This window comes from Penaeus japonicus, unplaced genomic scaffold, assembly GCF_977035675.1.
Source record: "Penaeus japonicus unplaced genomic scaffold, GWHDUDI00000001_assembly GWHDUDI00000042, whole genome shotgun sequence".
NCBI lineage: Eukaryota > Metazoa > Arthropoda > Malacostraca > Decapoda > Penaeidae > Penaeus > Penaeus japonicus.
Window position 1 is genome coordinate 19,449,556 of NW_028234444.1, and position 2,500 is coordinate 19,452,055.

Consider the following 2,500-nt stretch of genomic DNA (forward strand, 5'->3'; position numbering starts at 1 on the left):
CTCTGTCTGTCTCTCTTCCTCCCTTTCTCCCTCTCTGTCTCTCTCTCTCTCCCTCCCTCTCCCTCTGTCCCTCTCTTTCCCTCCCTCTCCCTCTGTCTGTCTCTCTCTCTCTCTCTCTCTCTCTCTCTCTCTCTCTCTCTCTCTCTCTCTCTCTCTCTCTCTCTCTCTCTCTCTCTCTCTCTCTCTCTCTCTCTCTCTCTCTCCCTCTGTCTCTCCCTCTCTCTCCCTCCCCCCCTCCCTCCCTCCCTTTCTCTATCTCCCTCTCTCTCTCTCTCTCTGACTCTCCCTCCCTTCTTCTCCCTTTCTCCCTCTCTTCCACACCGCTTGTAACCCACAACAACACCAACTGTACAAATGAACAAATTTCTTACCCTTTTCCCGGGAATTGTACCACGCTGTTCACTCCTTCTATGATGTAATATCTAATCCTACAAAATGGAACTTTCATTCAAGTGAGGATATGCGAACAAATAACTAACATTAGCTCGCGAAATTGAGATAATTGTGACGTCATTAATTAGTTTAATCAATCAGCAGGTGTTTTGTTGCAAATGACGGTGATATATTTTTTTTTTCTGATTTTTTTAGAAATATCAAATCGATTTTTTTTTTCTTTTGTGTTATTTTAGTTTTGCGATAAATTGTGTCTTTAAGTATGTCACCTGTTTTCGGGGGTCACATGTCTCATTACATAATGCTAGGTCAACGAAGGTCAAATATCACTTTGTAAAATCTGTCTGTCCTAATGATTTGACCTGACCTGTAATCTTTGATTTCGAATCATAATTGACTAAATATATAAACTGATTCTTGTACAGTAAATTATAGTTATAAAGTACGTTTAATAGATAAGTTCTATCTATCTAAGAATGCGTGTCTATTCGATATATGAATATATCTATCTATTTAGTTAAAATGACTTTACCTGTTATTGGTAACCACTAAATAGCTAGGTCACGCTAGGTCACCTGAGGTTAGTTTTACTTTGTTGTTAAAAGGTACCTTGTATTATGTAATGACCTGGTTAATAATGAATGGTCTTTGTCCTACTGACAGCTTATTTTAAGTGAAATATCATATTTTGTTAAAAAGGGAGATATAGTCTCTCTCTCTCTCTCTCTCTCTCTCTCTCTCTCTCTCTCTCTCTCTCTCTCTCTCTCTCTCTCTCTCTCTCTCTCTCTCTCTCTCTCTCTCTCTCTCTCTCTCTCTCTCTATATATATATATATATATATATATATATATACATATATATATAGATGTGTGTGTGTGAGTGTATATATATCTCTCTATATATATATATATATAATATATATATAATAATATATATATATATCTGTATCATATATATATATATATACATATATATATATAATATAATATATATATATATATATATATATAAATATATATATATATATATCTATATAATAACGGGCATCTCTCTCTCTCTCTCTCTCTCTCTCTCTCCATATATATATATATATATATATATATATTATATATATATATATATATATGGTGTGAATATGTATATATACATATGCAATATAAAATATAAAACTTTTTCGAACTATAATATCCCTCTATGTTGTTATGATCAAACATCCTAACATACTGACTTGAAAATAACTTTCTAACATCGTGAAAATCCCACATGAGAAATAAACCAATTCCCAGTTTTAAAACCACACTATACAGCAGTAAATGAACTCAACAGCTGACAATCACTCATCCACGTTATTAAATCAGCTGTTTGGAAAAGCGAATCAGCTGTTTGGAATAACCAATCAGCTGTTTGGAATAATCAATCAGCTGTTTGGAATAACCAATCAGCTGTTTGTTATAACCAATCAGCTGTTTGGAATAACCAATCAGCTGTTTGTTATAACCAATCAGCTGTTTGGAATAACCAATCAGCTGTTTGTTATAACCAATCAGCATCAGCTGTTTGGAAAAAAACAATCAGCTGTTTGGAATAACCAATCAGCTGTTTGTTATAACCAATCAGCTGTTTGGAATAACCAATCAGCTGTTTGTTATAACCAATCAGCTGTTTGTTATAACCAATCAGCTGTTTGTTATAACCAATCAGCTGTTTGGAAAAACGAATCAGCTGTTTGGAATAACCAATCAGCTGTTTGGAATAACCAATCAGCTGTTTGGAAAAACGAATCAGCTGTTTGGAATAACCAATCAGCTGTTTGGAATAACCAATCAGCTGTTTGGAATAACCAATCAGCTGTTTGGAATAACCAATCAGCTGTTTGGAAAAACGAATCAGCTGTTTGGAAAAACCAATCAGCTGTTTGGAAAAAAAACAATCAGCTGTTTGGAAAAACGAATCAGCTGTTTGGAAAAACGAATCAGCTGTTTGGAAAAACGAATCAGCTGTTTGGAAAAACGAATCAGCTGTTTGGAAAAACGAATCAGCTGTTTGGAAAAAAACAATCAGCTGTTTGGAAAAACGAATCAGCTGTTTGGAACAACCAATCAGCTGTT